We start from the raw sequence: 20067 nt of genomic DNA on the forward strand, positions 1-20067 counted from the left end.
AAAGGCATCCATCAACAAACAGAAAATACCAGAGACAAAGATAATGAGAAGAGAAAAGGCTCAGGAGAAAAAAAAAAAAGGAAATAATTGCAGCACAGGAAAGAGAGAGAAACAGGCACAAAATGAAGCTCCACTGTACAAAGGAAGTCACAGGGATTCCAAAGGAGGAAAACAAGGGACAGACTGCGTAAAACAGAGAGATGGGGGAGAAAAAGAGGGCAGGACCAGTACACAAAGTCTGACAGTCACAGAAACACAGCGCCAAAGTACTTCTATCCTTTGAGAACTCGAATGACAAGGGGGCAAGTGTGAACAAAACTCTGCAACTAGGGAGGACAAGTTCATACAGATATATTCGAAGAGTATCCGATTTTATGAGAAAGAACAGAGGGATAGTGGGATATAAAAACAGCAAGAAGATAGGAGAGAAGATGGAAAAATAAGCACAGAGAAAGTGAAAAAAATAGACTCAAAAAATTCAGAGATTCAAAGCCCATGAGCAGGGACGAAGACATTGAAAACGAAAAGGTGATTAACAAGAGAGGAACTGTGATGCAGAGATCGGAAGGAAAAATATTGAGAGAAGAAACATCTGTGAAAGAAAAGTCCATTTGAGCAGGAAAATCCAAGTACGGGGGGCGGGGTGGGGTGGGGGGCGGTTACACGAGTCGCAGAGAGAGTCATCTCCGATAAAATGAAGCAAGAAACAGACGGAAAGCCACAGTAAGGAGAGAGCCTGACGAACCCATAAGCTCGTACAGGACGGAGGGAAACGTCACTGGTGAGCCCAAACCAAGGACGGCCGAAACAGGGACAAGCAGGGAGGAACCTGACCCTTCACGCACTAGCAGCAGCCACAAAACCAACACGAGAATCCCGTGCCCTAGGGGAGCTCACGGTGAGAACACTTCACCCTTGAGATGACGGCTGAGGGGCTAGCAGTAAGCTGGAGTCTTAGCTCTTGGGCCACGACGGACTTACCTCCGCACCCTCGGAGGCCACGGTGACTACCCTGCGGTCTCGCGGTCTCGCAGCGCGACACCGCCTCTGCCTCCCCGAGAAGTCGGCGTCCGCAATTACCATTATGACCGTCACGGGGCAACCGCGATTGCAAGCGTAGCTCTGCAGCCGGAGGGCGGAGGGACCGAACTAGAGCCACGTTGAAAGACGCTTATGCTGCAGACAAACGAGAAGAAATGGTTTTGATCGTTGACATCCCGAGTGTAAGTAGTTAGCGATTTAAATGGCCTGGGAGTGGAGCTTCAGGTGTATCGAGTCTCCACCTGGAAAACAAGAGGCGAAGGGAAGGCCAGGCCTCTCTCCACAGTATTTTTCCACAATACATAATAGTTACCGCCTTAGTAGCTGCAAGCGGCAATTCTACATTAAGTTTAATAACACAGTGGTTATATAGGCACTCGCTTACTGTTAAGATGCATTGCTGGTATTTTGCGGTGTAAACTCGTGATTGATTATTAGAACAAATAATTTTTGTTCTAATTGTTAATTCCTTGGAAAGATGAAGGTATGGTCTCACATTACCAATTTGGAGATACTGGAAGAAATGATAGGATTCTGTGTAGCTCTTAGACTTGAAAGCCACGCCTGTTAGTTGCTGAGAACTTCCTTTTTGCTTTCTTTCAGGCAAATATCTAAGATACTCAAAACGGTGTGCCTTGTATCAATGCATTAGAGTAAAGTCAGCTGCTGATGACCTGCTGCTCCTTTTAAATAACACATTGCCATCTTTGTGGAATCATGTGTGTACTCCAGGCTATGAGTGCACCAGTGGTGAAGGAGTGCAGCGTACCAACAAGGGAACGCAATGAGATTGTGAGGCACGGGTCCTCTAGAGGTAGAAATAACCACCAGGAAGTCACTTTTAAAGGGGCCTTGGTGTGGCTTTAAGCCGGAGTCAACAAGCTTGGATCTGCCCCAAGACGTTGATATACATGTGGTGCCTGCTACAAGCCTGTACTCCATCTTGGTATCCCCATGCAATTCATATGCAAATCCCCTTGATATTTTATGGGATTCAACACAGAACAGGGTGTCTTGGGCAGCCTCCTACAGTAGTGGACAATAAAAGCTTCACTTCATTCTAACCTTTCCCAATGGGAGAAATCATGCACTGAAGAAGACTATCTCCATACTTCACCAGAGTACTGTGGGAAATGAGTGACATGGGAAATGTTTTTATGCCCCTCTTCAATGCACACTTATTCTCAGAAGTTTTGTGTCATAAGTGAACTGGAACATTTCAGTTGGGCTGGCTTGTGTGACAGAAGCTATTCATACTCACACCTCATGATCTGAATTGCTGTTGACTGGGGGGCTTTAGAACCTTATCACTGACATCTCTTTCACCAAGTATTTGGACATTCATTTCCAATGATATCACGTGATTATCACATTGCTGATAGGTACCACACAGCAATATCAGATTTTCTCATGCATATTTTTGATAGGTGGTCATCCTTTTAAATGTGCCACTTTTACAATTATACAGGATCATTGAAAGGAAAGGAGCGACACACACAGCAGCTATTCACTGGAGAATTCCGCTTTATTAGGGAAAGGTGCTGGGTTATATAGGAAGGGGCGATTGTGGTGTTACTTCTACGGGGCTTGTGGCTGTTGGCTAGGTGCTGGGGTTGGGAGGGGGGCGAGAGGTGATTGGGCTTCAGGTGGTGCCAGCGGGAACCGAGGACCCCGAAGAGAAGCCGGAAGTTTGCCATCTTACTGGTGGGGGCCCTTCATTCCCCCCTTTCTCCTCTATGGGGTTGTGGACGTTGCTTTCTCTCTGACTGCTTCCTGCTGAACAGGGGTGGAGAAGGGAGTGAGGGCTTGAGGACTGGGAGGAAAGGGTTGATAGGATTCCCCACAGTAAGGATGAGTAGATGTGGACTTCTTCAGGTTGAAATCAATGAAGGTTCCCTGTAACTATAGGTTGAGGACTTGTTGATTCTAATGGTGGTGCCAGGAGGATACAGGTGCCAGAAGCCAGGCGTCTGAGGCCATTGTTTCTAGGAAGACTTTCCAGCGGAGAGAGGGGTCCATCTCAGTGTGTGGTGAGGAGGTCACCTGAGGGTGAGGGATCTTCTGTGGCCAGAAGCTGGTAGTTCCTGAGTAAAAGCTGGTTGAAAGCTTGATTAGAGATTTTTCCGACTTCGGATTTGATGAACTTTATTATACAGGGTAAGAAGAGACAGGCGAGAAGAATGATTATTATGGGGCCTGCAATGGGCCAGAGCCAGGTAAGGAGGGGGTTTGTTAGTATTGAAGAGAATGGGTTGGAATTGGGAGCAGAGTGGAGGCTGGAGGCAAGGTCAGTGAGTTTGGTGATGTCAGTTTCTACAATGGCGGATTCGTTGATGTAATAGCAGCACTCTTCCCGGAGGACGACGCAGGTGCCGCCCTTTTCGGCTGTAAGCAGATCTAGGGCCCGCCGGTTTTGAAGGGTGACCTTAGCTAGCGAAGTGACCTGTCTTTGGAGAGAGGGTAGGGAATCAGCAGTGGATGGCAGGGCTCCCTCAAGTTTGGCGTTGAGATCTCTAACTGCCCACAGAGAGTGACCCAAGGCTTCTCCCGAAAACCCTGCCCCAATGGCTGAGGTGATCAAAGAGATACCGACCATGATGGGAAGGAAAGCAGCTCTTTTTGTGCGCGAGGGCAAGGGAGGTTGGAGCTCAAGAAATTCTGCCATGCTGTAAAGTGTAAGCTGTGGGATTAGGGTGACAAGAATGCAGGGTGTGCTGGAGTTGGGAGGCAGTGAAGTGTGCTGGAGTGGGGTGGAGTCGGGCTTACACAGTGGTGGATGGTGAGATTATCTGCGTATTCTGGTTCCCATAGGGGTATGTCTGCCCGGGGGCAGAGGGGTTGTCCTTCTGCATGGAAGGAGTACTTGGAAATATTAAGGGGCACGGCGGCCAGCAGTGGGCGCTGTAGTGATGCACACAAGAAACAATTGGCAGTGTCTAGGGTGTGGTTGAGAAAGATGGTGGTGTCCTGAATGAGCTGTAACAAAGAGTAGGAGAAATGGGAAGAGGGGCGGGGAGAAGAAGATGAAGAGGTGCCATCAAGAGTTTGGATAATGACTTTTTCGGAATGTCTGATATCTGATGCAACTTGAGAGATCTGGGAATGAGAAGGAACATACTTTTGAGAGATATGAAGGGTACCGTGGGTGGTCGAGGACCCCCCGTAGTAAACTGAGGCTGTGACTCTGGCAGCCCATTGAGACTCCCAGGGATCTGGGATTGATAAGGAGAAAGAGCTGTTGAGATATTTCATGAAATGGTTGGAGGAAGTAATACTGTGGGTACTGGAACTTACCCATGTAGTGAATGGCGCAAGACCATTAGGGACATCTCCTGTAGGTGTCTGGACATCACCTGCAATAGGCTTATTTTTGGTCATAGAGGAAGCAGATGTAGGGAAAATAAGGGTACCTGCTAGTGAACACTTCGGTGGAGGGAGGAAAGTGGAGGTATAAAGGCTCAGAGCAGCTTTTCAGAGGGCAGTCTGGTGTGGCAATGAGGGCAGTAACTTTTGTTTGATGCTGTGTGTAAGTCTGTCTGACTTTGAATCACCATACAACAGAGGCTGGGGTGGCGGGGAAGACAATAGGAATGAGGAAAAAAAGTGAGAGAGCAGTAAAGGAGGATAAAGTCATGATTCGGGTATGGATGGCAAAGGGGGTGAATGGGGTTTTGGATGAAGAGGACAGTAAGGTCAGGAGTCTGGAGGGAGGGAGGGAGAGTCTGTAAACTTTTGTAGGTTAAGAGATCTTTTAGGTGATGTGGGGACAGAATGGTAAGGGGCGCCCTGAATGTCAGTTTATGAGCTTCCTTCTGCAAGAGCTGTCTAGCAGCTAATGCTCATAGGCAGGCGACCCATCTCCGAACTGTGGGGTCTAATTGCTTGGAGAGATAAGCTACTGGGGCAAAGGATGGGCCATAATATTGGCCTATGACTCCTAGAGCTTGACTGGACCTCTCATGAATGTATAATGAGACGGGCTTTGAAAAATCAGGAAGATGGAGAGCTGGGGCTTCCACAAGGGCTTGACGGAGCTTAATGAAGGAGTGTCGGGGTGAGGAGGATAATGGTTCCTTAGGGGGGCCCTTGCTGAGCTCATATAGGGGTCTTGCCAACAGGGAGAATTTAGGGATCTACACTCTAAAATATCTAGCCAGGCCTAGAAAGGAAAGGATTTCTGTCTTGGTTTTGGGAGTGGGCAGGTCAGAGAGGAGCCGTTTTCTGTCTAAGGTAATGGACTTTCTTTGTTGAGATAGAAGGAATCTGAGGTAAGTGACAGGAGGGGAAGAGATTTGAGCTTTGATGGGGGATACTCGGTAACCTCTGGAAGATAGAAGGTTAAGTAGGGAGGCAGTGTCAAGTTCAGACTGTTCTCACGAGGGACTGAAGAGTAGAAGGTTGTCCACATATTGTAATAAGGTGGACTCGGAGTGATCATGATGAAACTGTTTGAGGTCCTGAGCTAGGACCTTTCTAAAAATATGGGGACTATCTCAGAAGCTTTGTGACAAAACTGTCCAAGTGAGTTGTTCAGAATGTCTTGTGTATGGGTCCATCTAGGTGAAGGCCAAAAAATTTGGGGAGGAGGGGTCCAGAGGGATAGGAAAAATGCATCTTTGAGATCTAGGACTGAGAAGTGGGAGGCCGAGGCAGGGATCTATGATTAAGGGGTGTACGGATTTGGAACTAAGGGATGGATAGGGACAACAGCCATGTTGATTAGGCGAAGGTCTTGGACAAGATGGAAAGATCTGTTGGTTTTTTTAACAGCTAATATGGGGGTATTAAATGGGGAGTGAGTGGGTTTGAGGTAATTTTTGTTTAAGAGATCTTGAATGATGGGTTGGAGGCCTATGAGGGCTGAAGTGGTTAGGGGGTATTGGGCCTGACAGATATACTGAGAGGGGTCATGTAATCTGACAGAGGCAGGAGGACATAGAGCCATGGAGGGGCTTGTAATGTCCCAATCTTTGGGATTTACAGGGTGTATGAGGGCGGAATCAGAGCTTTCATTTGGTAGTGGGGGGGTCTTTGGCTATGAGGGCCATCAGAAAGGGAGTACTGGGGGCTGTGGGAGTGGATATAGTTATGGAAACGTGGAGGAGAGAAAGGATGTCCCATCCTAGTAAAGGGATGGGACACTGGGGCATAACCAGGAAGGAGTGGGAGAAAGGTATGGGATTGTCTTGGATTGTGCATAAAAGGGGGGGAGTTTAATGGGAAAATCTGTTTACATCTTACCCCAACTATAGGAGTAATGGCTGGTGTGGTAGGGCCCCAGTATTCTTGCAAGACTGAGAAGGTGGTTCCTATATCTAGGAGGAAGGGGATGGGGCGACCGTCTACTGTTAAAGTAACCCTGGGCTCCTGTTTCGTGATGGAAATGGTCGGGTGAGAAACCCCCATGCCCCATCAGTCTTTTTCTGCCAGCCCCACTATGGCAGGCTTAGGATGGGGGTTGTTCGTCCAGCCTCCCCTTCGGGTTGTTGGGCAATCAGACTCCCCGTGGCCCTTTGTGTGGCATCTGGGGCATGGGGTGGTAGGAGATCTGTGGCCAATGTCCCTCTTTTCCACACTTGAAACAAGCTCCTGGGGGGAGCTTGTTTGTAGAGGGGTGCCCAGGTTGTGGTTTTATCAGCTGGGCCAACATCTGGAAATTGGCCTGATCAGCCTTTTGTTTATGGCATTCTTTCTCCTCCTCCAAGTTATGGAAGACTTTAAAGGCCACTGTTAAGATCTCAGTCTGTGGGGTAGTGGGGCCCTGTTCTAACTTTTTGAGTTTAGCTTTAATGTCGGGGTAGCTTTGAGCTAGGAAGTATGTCATAAGGACATGTTTTCCTTCAGGTGTTTCTGGGTCCAGGCTGGTATACTGTAATAGGGCTTGAATGAGTCTAAGAACTCAGAGGGGGTTTCATCTCCCTTTTGAATTATGTCTTGGAGCTTTTGAAAATTGACTACTTTACGAGCTGCTTGAGAGCAGAGACCCATGGCGGTGTTATAATCCCAGTGTGGGTCTTGTTCGGGGACAGCAGTGGGGCCAAGGGAATAGGTGGTGTCAGTCCTGTGGGTTTCGGTAGTATGCATTTGGGTGAAGTCCCAAACTCATCTACGCTCTTCAGGGAGTTCAGTATTGGCCAGGAGCATGAAAATGTCATGATGCGTGAGGCTGTAAGACTGGAGGGTCCATTGAAACTCCCTGATGTATGTTGTGGGATCAGTGGAAAAGGAACCTAGGCGTTTCTCTAGTTGGGCTAAATCTCCTAAGGAGAAAGGGACGTGAATGTGCACGATGCCTTTGGATCCTGCTACTTACCGGAGAGGGGCGATAATTTTGGGAGGCCCTCGCGACTGGGTCTGAGGGGGACTGAAGGGTTCTGGCTCAGTCTGTGCAGGGGAAACAGGTGATAGGGGCAAAGCCGCGATAATTTTGGAAGGCCCTCGGGACCGAGTTTGAGGGGGCAAAGATGGAGGAGGCTCCTGGAACTTAGAGGGGGGCTGAAAGGCTCAGGCTCAATCTGTGGGAGGGGGGAGGTGAGGGGGACAGAGGAGGAGGGGGTGAAGTGGGGGAGGAGATGGTGGGGGAGGGAGGGGAGGAGGGGGAAGGGAGAGGACAGGAGGCTTCTGCGTGGGTGGAGGCAGTGGCGGTAGAGGAAGGGGGAGGGGCTGTTGTAGGAGAAGAAGGGGAAGGGAGAGGACGGGAGGCTTCCATGGGGAAAGAGGCAGCTGTGGCGGCGAGGGTGGAGGGGTTGTAGGAGGGGGAGTGTCCAAAGGGCGGAAGTCTATATGGCAGAGGCTCATTGGCCGGGTCAAAGGTAATCAAAGAGGGACTGGGAGTGTGGGGAGGGGAGGGAGATGGCTTGCAGGCTAGGAGAACTTCGGAGGGGGCAGGGAGGGGAGGAGGAGGCGGAAAGCTTCGATATAGGGAATCTCCTTCCATTTTTTCAGGCGCTGGCAGTAGTTAAAGAGATCGCAAGTGGTGTTAGGATCAAGAGTTCCCCCTGTGGGCCATTGGTTGTTATTGTCTAGAGGGTATGTCAGCCAGTCTTGGGAGCAATATTTACGGAGAAGTTTTGGTTTTATATCAGGCGTCAGGGAGAGGGTAGCCAGACGCTTAAGCAGGCATTCAAGAGGTGAACTTTCAGGGAGGGATGAGGAGGCTCCCATGGCTGAAGGACAGAGAAGGAGACAAACAGGGGAAGATGAACGGAGATCCTCAGACTGGGAGCAGACAGCAAGGAGACAAAGGGTGTCCCCGATGATCCTTGGTGGTCTGTGGAAACTCGTATACGAGTCAGAATTTCTTAGGAAGTGTGGGTTGTCACCCAGACTTCCCTAAGAAGGCAGTTTGCCAAAGTCACGAGGTACCTAGCGCTAGGAATTTTTGACAGACAGAACATATTTTGGCAGACAGAACAGAAGGAGGAGGGGGAGAAAGGGAGCGTTCTCATCCGCAAAGGAGTCACCTCGTTTATGGCTGTTGGAGGGGGGCCTGAGGGTCTGCCGCAGCCGTGAAGGCCTGAGGCGGAGAGAGTTCCCTCCTCATCCCCGAGTGTCAGGGCCTTTCCAGATGATCACAGTCAATGGTGCTGCGATAGCTCGGGAAAGAGTGGCCCACCCTGGGGGGAAAACTTACCTAAAGGCCAGAGAGGAGTGGTGAGTGTGATGAACCAGCGCTGGAAAAAGAGGACGAGGGCAAGCTGCTGCTGGTGTCAGGGGGAAGACAGGACCCAGTTGGGGTGTCCCGTCTCCCGGGTTTTGGCACCAATGAAAGGAAAGGAGCGACACAAAGCAGCAATTCACTGGAGAATTCCGCTTTATTAGGGAAAGGTGCTGGGTTATATAGGAAGGGGCATAGGGTGATTGTGGTGTTACTTCTATGGGGCTGGTGGCTATTGGCTAGGTGCTGGGATTGGGAGGGGAGAGAGGTGATTGGGCTTCAGGTGGCGCTATCGGGAACCGTAGGACCCCGAAGAGAAGCTGGAATTTTGCCATCTTACTGGTGGTGGCCCTTCAATCATGAAACCCAAATATTAGCATGTTAAATTATTCATTTTGTATTACCATTTAAGAAAATGACTAAGAGAAAGATGAGGCACTTAAAATTTATCTTTTGAAAACCAGAATAGTTTTCTTCTGAGGAAGCAGAATATCAGGTCTCTACATACAAACTAGCTTTTCAGTATAAAATATCCTACTACAAACCTTTTACGCTCATACGTATTTGTCATTAAAAAATACCAGAATGCATTTGGTATTGTCGCATAATAATTTTAAGTTCACTCCATGAGAGTTCTCTTTGTTTCTATAAGGACTGAATGTTTCTTGGGATCATGAAGCCAGAGAAAAGAAGGTTTTTGAATGTCTGTACACAGTAAAAAAAAAAAAGAAAAAGAAACAGCAAGAAACAATAACACATACCCCAATCAATTTCCGGAAACTGACCCTAGAAATACAAAAGTTTTAATGTCCTAAAATAGCACTTTAAGTAGATGTCATGGACATAATGAGAGCACTGAAAAGGAATTCTGAAACTGAATGACATTAGGGAAAAATGCATGACAGAAACTAGGATATCAGCAAAAAGAAAGGAAGAAGAAAGAAGAGGGACAAGGAAGGAGGAAGAGGAGGGGGCGGGGGAGGAGGAGGAGCAGGGGCAGGGGAAGCGGTGGGGGGGGGGGAGGGGGGGGGGGGGTGGAAGAGGTCGGGGGAGGGGGAAGGGAAGGGGAAGGGCGATGGGAAGGAGGATGACAGGGAGGGGGAGGAGAAGGATGGGGGAGAAGAGGGGAGGGAAGGGGAGGAAGAGGAGCGGAAGCAGGAGGGGAGGGGGCAGAAGAGGAGCAGAAGAGGTAGGGGAAGGGGAGGGGCGACGAGGAGGGGGACGGAAGGAGGGGAGGGGAGGGGAAGACGTAAAGTGAGGGAGAGTGGTGGAGCGAGAGGGAAACTGACCAAATAAATTGTGGAGCTCAAAAGTGTTGGTGAGCTTTCATTTGGAGCGCTTACCATAAAAGTTGATTGGGCAGAGAGGGAATCAGCCAACTTGAAAACAGCTTATTTCACATCATCGTGTGGCAGAAAATAAGGAAAAAGAGTAAAGGTCAAATAGTGAGAGGGGCTTACGGGGTGGTACACTGTACAACCAAACTACTGTGTGACCGAAATTCCAAAGAAGAGGTAAATGTCCGTAAACTTCATGTTAAGAAAGAATGGCTGAAAGCTTTGCCAATCTGACACGGTATGTGGATGTACGGACTGCAGACTATCAAGGAACTCCAAACACAATGCACACAGAGCGCCAGACAAAGGCAAACACCATTCACCCATCCAAAGTTAAATGCAAAAGGAACCAGAAAGCGGTGGGAGAACAGTTAGTCGTCACTTAAACGGAGTCAAGCGTCGGACAGTCCGTGGATTGCCAAAAGCTGTACAGGCCAGAGAGAGTGAGATAGTACATTCAAGATGTGGGGAAGAAATGCCATCCAAGAAAGCGGAAACCAGCACAAGGTCCTTCAAATATAAGGGAGTATGTAATGCATTCGAAGCAACATAAAATAGAAAAAGCAAAAGGACACCATCAATGCAATCTGTCGTGCAAGAAATGCCGAAGGGTGCACGTCAAGAGAGAATAACATTACAGTAGATAGCTTTATGAGGCCCTTAAAAATACAAAGTACTTTGGTAAAGCAAATCAAGTGTAAGTAGAAGAAAATCTATTACTGTTTCAGGAACAGAGAATTTAAATAACAAAGATTTTTAGCATGCAATACTCACCAACCAAGGTGAAGATTTACAGGATATATAAAAATTCACAGTCTAACATCTCACAAAACTCTTTGCTTTAAGAAAAAAGTATGTTTCGTGTTTAAATATCAAATAGGAAATTCCACACAAAGCATTACCAGTTGTGGTATGTAGACTGATAGTAACAAGAATATGCTCAAAGTTAAAACCGGGTTGAATTAAAACCACCAAAAACTGGTATGAGACGGTAAGTGGTTGAGAATTCTTTCCTAGATTTTCCTACGTTTTAAATATTCAACAAAGTACTTCAACGATTACTCATATTATTAAATCCTCAACACCTCTAGTGTGGTTTCCTATCAATCAACATAGAAAGATGTCACAAAATCAGTGACTCTATAGTCTCCATGCTGTAATTCCATCCCCTGATCAATTTGTATTGTGATTGAAAATATTTGTGCCTCTTTATCCCCCTCACCCTTCTGCCCTGCCCTCTCCCACTCCTCTTCCTTGGTAACCTCTAGTGACTTCTCAGTGTCTGTGAGTGTACTGATGACTTGGCTCTAATGTTTTGCTTTGCTTTTATGAGTGAAATCATATAGTATTTTTCTTTCTTCACATGGCTTATTTCACTGAGCATAATACCCTCTAGCTCTGTCCATGTTGTTGCAAATGGCAGTATATATATTTTTTATGGCTGAATTATAATATTCCATTATGATTATGTTCCACACCTTTTTCCACTCATTTACTGATGGACTCTCAGGTTTCTTCCCTATTTTGGCTATTACAAGTAGTGCTGCGATAAACATAGGGGTGCATATGTCTTTTCAAATCAGGGGTTTTGTTTTCTTCAGATAAATTCCTAGGAGTGGAATTACGTTATTGGATGGCATTTTTATTTTTAGTTTGTTGAGGGACCTCTGTACAGCTTTCCAAAGCAGTTGCACCAATTTACATTCCCACCAAGTGTAGGTGGGTTCCTATTTCTCCAAATGCTTGCTAGAATATCAGAAAAAGAAAGGAAGAAGAAAGAAGATTTTTGTTGTTGTTTCTTGCCTTTGGATGCTGGCCATTATGACTGGTGGAGGTTATAGTTCATTGTGGTTTTAATTTGCATTTATCCGATGATTTTCAATGTGGAGTATCTTTTCATGATAGCCTGTTAGCTATTTGTATTTCTTCCTTGGAGAAATGTGTGTTAAGGGCCTCCACCCATTTTTTAAAAGGATTGTTTATTTTTTTGTGTGTTGAGGCATATAAGTTCTTTATATATTTTGGATGTTTACTAGTGTCGCGCGCCCCGTCCTCGCCGGCAAGAACAGCACGCAACAACAGCAGGATTCTTCTGCAGAAAGCTTTATTCTTCAGCTCTTTGTGAAACAAATGAGTTGGGCAGGACCCAGAGGGGAAGGAGAGGCTTGCTTATATAGTTCTCATGCTCTGACCTGGTTGGTGCGGCTCCATATGCCTTATTAGCATAACCATTTGGTGGGTCTCATTGGTCCTTATGCCAAGGCGCAATTAGCATGTAGTTTAGTGGTGTGTGATGATTTGTCATTAGGAAGTTCGGGGCCTTCCGGCTGCCCTGCATTGGGCGCTATTTTCTGAGCGCGGCTGCCAACATCTCCCCCTTTTTTGTCTAACAGAAGCTCAAGGTGGAACTTGCCAGCAGAGGCGGAGACAGAGGCCTGACCTCCATCATACTTCCTGATGCCCCCTTTTTGGAGAGGGGTTCTGGGCATCTACCCCTATGCAGTCAGGCATGTCTCTCAGAGGGGTCCAAGACCTCTTGCAGTGCTTTGCCTCGCATCCTCTGGCTGGCATTGGGACCGCCTGGTACAAAGGGTTTGGACCTTTTTTCTCAACCCTCTTGCACCATGAGCTTCTTAAAGAAAGCTGTGATTAAGCATTGAGGTACTCGGGCCTGGTGCAGTGCCACATGGGCTCAGGGTGCAAGAGCTACCTCAAGCTAAAGCTGAGCTTCCTTCTTAAGCATATTGAGCCACACTTGGGGAGAGGCGCCAACATCTATCGCCATTACGGCTTGAGCAAGGATCACCTTGTCCTGCTTATGTTGGTTGCGGAGTCTGCATAACAACCAGAGTAAGAGCATGAGACCTCCAAGCAGGAACACGCTCATCCCAGCCATGCCCGCCCACTCCTTGACGTGGGAGAGAGCTCTGAGGAACCAGGAAGAGAGTCCTTCTGCTACGGAGATATCTAGACAGGTGGAGTTGATGTGGATTATTTCTCGCCGCAGTTCTTCTAGTGCTCCATCGAAGTCCTGGGACCAGTTTCCTGAAAGATACTGGGACAGGCCTCGTGACAGATTAGTGAAAGCATTTAATACTTCTGTTAGTGATCCTGGCTTGTTTGTGGCTCTGTAATATGGCTGCAGCTAGGCCCGCGTTGGTGAGTGGTCCTCCTATTTCTCTACAGGCTTTCAACCAAGCGTGTATCCCTTTCTGTTTCCAGGGTGTTATCGCCTGTCTGCATTCCTTGGTACATTGTTCAAATACTAATTGCTCCACTAGGGGCATTGCTTGTTCCTGATCTCCAAATATTCTGCCTGCGGCCTCCATCATACGAGCGACAAAGTCAGAAATTGGCTCGCTCAGCCCCTGAATAATTTTTGTCAAATTGCCTGATACTTCTCCTTTGTTGGTGAGGGCTTTCCATGCCTTGGCGGCGCACGTGTTTATTTGTGCGTATACCTGTAAGGGGAAGGCGGTCTGGTTGGCTACCCACTGTCCTTGGCCTGTCAGCATATCATATGACCACGCAGGCTGTCCTTCGGCCGCGTTTGCGCGTGCCTGGGTCATACTGATATCATGCCACAATGCCTTCCATTCTATGTATTGCCCCATACTAGAAAGGCATGCCTTAGTTACATATTGCCAGTCTGCGGGTGTCATGGCTGTCTCTGTTAATCTCTCAACTTGTGCTATGGTATAGTTAGCACTGACTCCATAAGCCCGAACGGATTCTGCTAACTCCTTAACTTGTTTGTGGCTCAGGGGCTGGTGAGAGCGTACGCCATTATCCTCAAATACAGGAAACATTTGTCTAATTGCCTGAAGAGTATCTGGGTGGCAAAAGGAGAGTGCGCCACTCACGTAAGGTGGCGGGGCAACGGGCGTCGGGGGACACCCTGCTTTCATTTTTTCCTTGGTCCGCTTTTCAACTTTGCTGGTTCCCTTACTTCTGCACTCTGCGGTTTTATTCTCTTCCCCTTCCTCTGCGGACGTTAATTCCTCCTCAGATTCCCTATTGGAGAGTTGGAGGTCCCTCAACTCTTTCCAGGGGTATTTACTATTTTCTCCGAGGCGATCGTCACTCGCTTCTCGGGGCTCTTTCGTTTTTGCCCTAGGCGGGCTTTCTCCCTCACTCTGGGGTTTCTTTACTTTCGTTTTTGTGGCCTTCTTTCGGCCGCGCGCGCTCTCTGTTTCCCGTTCCATTTCTGACATGCTCTCTTGGATATCTGTCAATGCTCTCTGACCTTCTTTTATTACCCTTTCACACCTCTCATCTTGCAGACAAGCTCTAATCAGTTTCCAGAGGGGCCTGGTGCCTCCCCTCAGGCTGACTTCTTCCTCCTCTCTATCAAGATCTTTCCCCAGTTTGTCCCAGCTCGGGATTGAGAGGGACCCTGAACAAATGAACCAGGGGGCCACACGGTCTATCTCCTTCACAAAAGATCCTAAGACTTTGCTGGAGACCTTCAAGTTTCGCTCTTTGAGAGCTGTCTGCAGCGCCATGACTAATGACGGTGCATTCCCCATGGTGCCTCCTTATTTACAGAGAACCATCAACCATCATCCTAAAAGGCAGGGGCCTCTCGGAACTTACCCCTCCGGGCTTTCTTCTGACCTGCAGTTCTGAATCCTCTCCAGATGTCTGAAGGGTCCTCCCTGTGCCGGTGATGTTCTGGTTCCCGGGTTTCGGCACCACTTGTCGCGCGCCCCGTCCTCGCCGGCAAGAACAGCACGCAACAACAGCAGGATTCTTCTGCAGAAAGCTTTATTCTTCCGCTCTTTGTGAAACAAATGAGTTGGGGAGGACCCAGAGGGGAAGGAGAGGCTTGCTTATATAGTTCTCATGCTCTGACCTGGTTGGTGCGGCTCCATATGCCTTATTAGCATAACCATTTGGTGGGTCTCATTGGTCCTTATGCCAAGGTGCAATTAGCATGTAGTTTAGTGGTGTGGGATGATTTGTCATTAGGAAGTTCGAGGCCTTCCGGCTGCCCTGCATTGGGCGCTATTTTCTGAGCGCGGCTGCCAACATACTAGAAAAATTTAAGGTAAGATTACAGCAAGAATATCAAGCTAGTAATATCAAGAATGTAATACTGAACGTTTCATCAGTTTTAACCATCACTTTATCTCTGGTATTATAAGACAATTCAGCAGTGATTACTATGATAGAGAAAACATTTCTTACCACTTTACTGAAGATAGTTATTATACCTATTTATGCTAAATATAATAGCAGTCAAAGTAAAATTTAAAAAGTCATGATTGGCAGTATAAATAAAATTTGACATTACCCAGGTATCGAAATGATTTATAGTATATGATTATTAAAAGTTAATTCTATCATTGTGTAATGTGTTTTTTAGTTCTTTGGTCAAGATTTCGGTCTTGTTTATTTTTAGAACACTGTTCATCCCATGGCAAATAGGCCAGAGAGAGTTTGTGAAGTGTACCAATAACTATCATTTATGTATCATTTTACCATATTCAGAGCACATTAATGTGTTTTAGGTCATTTAACCTTTCTCAGATCTCTGCAAAGAAGAACTTGTCTCCAGTCTATTTATGAGGAATCTCAGGGTCAGAGAGCTTGAAATGTCTTTTTCATATCTACCCATCAGAAAGTGGTAGAAACAGGTTCAAATCCAGATTTTCTGACTCAAATTAGGTAACTCTACCTCAGACAAGGCAATGAAGAAAAGTCCCTTTATAGTAATTTATTTTGTGATCCATCTCCAGATCCAGCCAAAATCATGACATTTCCCCAGAATACATGTAACCTCAGGAAAGTACTTGCAATGACTAGATTTCCCTGTTTAAACCAGCTCATGTATTTGCATTTCTGCATCTCCTATAGTACCCTGACAAGTATCTATAACAATTTCTCAAGATTAGTATGATTTAATTAAAATGGAGATCATGGAATATATGGAGACAAATGAAAACAACAACACAAAGCTACAACTTCTGTGGGATGAAGCAAAAGCAGTCTTAAAAGGAAAGTATGTAGCAATCCAGGCATATTTAAAGAAGGAATAACAATCCCAAATGAATAGTCTAATGTCACACTTATCATAATTGTAAAAAGAAGAGCAAATGAGGCATGAGGTCAGCAGAAGGAGGGACATAGTAAAGATCACAGAAGAAATAAATAAAATTGAGAAAAATAAAACAATAGAAAAATCTATGAAACCAAGAGCTGGTTCTTTGAGAAAATAAACAATTTGCTACTGGCACAAGAAGAGAGTCACAGACCAGGGGAACAGAATAGACTCCAAACATTAACCCAAACATACATAGTCAATTATTATATGATAAAGGAGCCATGGACATACAATGGGGAAATGACAGTCTCTTCAAAAGATGGTGCTGGCAAAACTGGACAGCTACATGTAGAAGAATGAAACTGGACCACTGTCTAACCCCATACACAAAAGTAAATTCAAAATGGATCAAAGACCTGAATGTAAGTCATGAAACCATAAAACTCTTAAAAAAACATAGGCAAAAATCTCATGGTCATAAATATGAGTGACTTCTTCATAAACATATCTCCCTGGGCAAGGGAAACAAAAGGAAAAATGAACAGGTGAGACTATATCCAGCTGAAAAGCTTCTGTACATCAAAGGACACCATCAATAGAACAAAAAGTTATCCTACAGTATGTGAGAATATGTTAATGAATGACAGATCCGATACAGGATTGACATCCAAAATATATAAAGAGCTCACACTCCTCAACAACCAAAAAGGAAATAATCCAGTTAAAAAATGGGCAGAGGAGATGAATAGACAGTTCCCTAAAGAAGAAATTCAGATGGCCAACAGACACATGGAAAGATGCTCCACATCGCTTGTCATCAGAGAAATGCAAATTAAAACCACGATGAGATACCACCTCACATCAGTAATGATCACCACCCTCCAAAAGACAAACAACAACAAATGTTGGCGAGGTTGTGGAGAAAGGAGAACCATCCTGCACTATTGGTGGGAATGTAAATTAGTTCAACCATTGTGGGAAGCATTATGGAGGTTCCTCAAAATGCTTAAAATAGAATTACCATTTGACCCAAGAATTCCACTTCTAGGAATTTACCGTATGAATGCAGCAGCCCAGTTTGAAAAAGACAAATGCACCCCTATGTCTCTTGCAGCATTATTTACAGTAGCAAGGAAATGGAAGCAACCTAAATGTCCTTCAGTAGATGAATGGATAAAGAAGATGTGGTACCTATACACAATGGAATATTATCCAGCCCTAAGAATAATACAAATCCTACCATTTGCAATAACATGGATGGAGTGGCCACAAAAAAGAGCCTCAGTAAATTCAGAAAGATTGAAATTTTACCAAACAACTTCTCAGAAATAAATTGTACAAATAAAACCAAAAGGCTTACAAACACATGGAGGCTTAACAACACGCTTCTAAATAATCAATAGATCAATGACCAAATTATAAAGGAGATCAAGCAATATATGGAGACAAATGACAATGATAGCATAAAGCCTCACCTTCTGTGGGATGGGATGAAGGCAGTTCTAAAAGGAAAGTATATAGCAATCCAGGCATATTTAAAGAAGGAAGGACAATCCCAAATGAATAGTCTAATAACTTACAATTATTGAAACTGGAAAAAGAAGAACAAATGAGGCCCAAAGTCAGCAGAAGGAGGGACATAGTAAAGATGACAGAAGAAAAAAATAAAATTGAGAAGAATAAAAGTATAGAAAAAGTCAATGAAACCAAGAACTGGTTCTTTGAGTAAATAAGCAAAATTGATAAGCCTCTAGCCTGATTTATTAAGAGAAAAATAGAACATATACACATCAAAAGAATCAGAAATGAGAAAGGAAAATTCACAGCAGACCCCACAGAAATACAAAAAACTATTAGAGAATACTATGAAAATTCATATGCTTACAAGCAGAAAACCTAGAAGGAATGGACAACTTACTAGAAAAATACAACCTTCCAAGACTGACCAAGGAAGAAACAGAAAAAGTAAACAGACCAATTACCAGGAAAGAAATTGAATCAGCAATCAAAAAACTACCCAAGAACAAAACCCCTCTGCCAGGTGGATTCACTGCTGAATTTTATCAGACATATAGAGAAGACATAATAGCCAGTCCCTTGAAGTTTTCCAAATAATAGAATAGGAGGGAAGAGTTCCAAACTCATTCTATGAAGCCAGCATCACTCTAATACCAAAACCAGGGAAAGACTCCCCAATAAATTAAATTACAGACCAATATCCCTGATGAATATAGAAGCAAAAATATTCAAAAAAATATTAGCAAACTGAATTCAAAAATACATCAAGCAGATCGTACACCATGATCAAGTCAGATTCATCTCAGGGATGCAAGGATGGTATAACATTAGAAAATCCATGAACATCATCCACCATATAAACACAAAGAAGGGCAGAAACCACATGATCATCTCCATAGGTGCAGAAAAAGCATTATTTGACAAAATCCAACATCCATTCATGATAAAATCCCTCAACAAAATGGGTATACAGAGCAAGTACCTCAACATAATAATGGCTATATATGACAAACCCACAGCCAACATCATACTGAACAGCGAGAAGCTGAAAGATATTCCTCTAAAATCAGGAACAAGACAGGGATGCCCACTCTCCCCACTGTTATGCAACATAGTACTGGAGGTCCTGGCCACGGTAATTACACAAAACAAAGAAAAGGAATCCCGATTGGCACAGAAGAACTCAAACTGTCACTGTTTGCTGATGACATGATATTGTACATAAAAAACCCTAAATACTCCACTCCAAAACTACTAGAACTAATATTGGAATTCAGCAAAGTTGCAGAATACAAAATGTTTAACACACAGAAATCTGTGGCTTTCCTATACACTAACAATGAACTAATAGAAAGAGAAATCAGGAAAATAATTCCATTCACAATAGCATCAAAAAGAATAAAATACCAAGGAATAAACCAAACCAACGATGTGAAAGACCTATACCCTGAAAATGACAAGACACTCTTAAGAGAAACAGGGCACTAACAAATGGAAACTCATTCCATGCTTTTGACTAGGAAGAATTAATATTGTTAAAATGGCCATCCTGCCCAAGGAAATATACAGCTTCAATCTAATACCTATTAAAATACCAACAGCATTCTTTAATGAACTGGATCAAATAACTTTAAAATTCATATGAACCACAAAAACCCTGAAAAACCAAAACAATCCTCAGAAGGAAGAATACATCAGGAAGCATCTTGCTTCCCAACTTCAAGCTCTACTACAAAGCCACAGTAATCAAGACAATTTGGCACTAGCACAAGAACAGAGCCACAGACCACTGGAACAGAATAGAGAGTTCAGATATTAACCCAAACATACACAGTCAATTAATATATGATAAAGGAGCCATGGACGTACAATGGGGAAATGACAGCCTCTTCAACAGCTGGTGATGACAAAACTGGAAAGCTACATGTAAGATAATGAAATTGGATCATTGTCTAACCCCATATACAAAAGTAAAATCGAAATGGATCAAAGACCTGAATGTAAGTCATTAAACCATAAAACTCTTAGAAAAAAACTTAGGCAAAGTTCTCTTGGACATGAGATAGTTTTTCATGCACATACCTCCCCTGACAAGGGGAAAAAAAAGCAAAAATGAACAAGTAGGATTATATCAAGCTGAAAAGTTTCTGTAAAGCAAAGCACACCACCAATAGAAGAAAAAGGCATCCTACTGTATGGGAGAATATATTCATAAATGACAGATCCGATAAAGGGATGACATCCAAACTATATAAAGAGCTCACACACCTCAACAAACAAAAAGCAAATAATCCAATTAAAAAAATGCGCAGAGAAACTGAACAGACAGTTCTCCAAGGAAGAAATTCAGATGGCCAACAGACACATGAAAAGATGCTCCACTACACTAGTCATCAGAAAATGCAAATTAAAACCACAATGAGATATCACTCACACCAGTAAGGATCGCAACCATCCAAAAGACGAAT

The sequence above is a fragment of the Manis javanica genome, chromosome Y (genome assembly GCF_040802235.1).
Source record: "Manis javanica isolate MJ-LG chromosome Y, MJ_LKY, whole genome shotgun sequence".
In the NCBI taxonomy this organism is placed as follows: Eukaryota; Metazoa; Chordata; class Mammalia; order Pholidota; family Manidae; genus Manis; species Manis javanica.